Below are 875 nucleotides of genomic sequence, written 5' to 3'. Positions count from 1 at the left end.
CGGCCAGCACTTTGAGTACTTGACATTCTTGAATAACAGTCGTTCCAATCAGTTTCAAAGGATGAGAGTCCTATCACTTCGCTATAGTGTATTAGAAGAATTTAGGAGCACTTCCAAAACTCTGATCCCTGACTCCCCCAAATTCGTCATTCGTGAATGACCTGCCAAAGAGGATCAAAATTTTGTGGCTCCCAATTCCCCTTTTCGATACATGAAACGCCTAGCTGGTCTTTTTTTTTTTGTTAAACACTCGTACGAGTTGGTGAGTGCATCTTTAAATCATTCCTGGCATGGCATTTTTGGACATCGTTCTTCTGGTGAGTGCCATAGTCGGAGGGATGATCTTCGCCAAGTCAGCAAAACCGTTCATCACATCGTCCAATTTTCCTATAGGCAGTGGCATGTCGTCTTTGGATTTTGAATGTCCTTCTATGGATGTGGTTGACGTTTAATCGTTGTCTTGAAAAAGCCGAAGGAGAATCGAACCGGGATCTTTCTCATAGTAAGTACCGCACTACCCACTACATCACATCTCCTCCCTTATTTGATTTGAACTTTCTCAATTTCTCAATCTTCAATGAACGGTTGTCATTTTAACATGATAAACTTTGAATTTGCAAGAAATATATGATCAAATTTGAGCTCATGTATAAGGACCCAAAAATAGTGAATAACGACAACTAACAACTTGTACTTAAAAATAACCCATGCGTTTTGGGCAATCCCCCGAAAAATGTTTGCAATTGTTAAACACGCCAGGGAAAACCTAGAACGAATTGTTACAGAATTGTTCGTATGAACTTTCATTTTACCTGCATACTTGCCGATACATATGTTTCAGGCCCATTATGATTCTGACAAAAGGCAATTCAATT

The sequence above is a fragment of the Tigriopus californicus genome, chromosome 4 (genome assembly GCF_007210705.1).
Source record: "Tigriopus californicus strain San Diego chromosome 4, Tcal_SD_v2.1, whole genome shotgun sequence".
NCBI classification, from domain to species: domain Eukaryota; kingdom Metazoa; phylum Arthropoda; class Copepoda; order Harpacticoida; family Harpacticidae; genus Tigriopus; species Tigriopus californicus.
The sequence above is the reverse complement of the archived record's forward strand: the minus strand, read 5'-3'. Positions refer to the sequence as shown.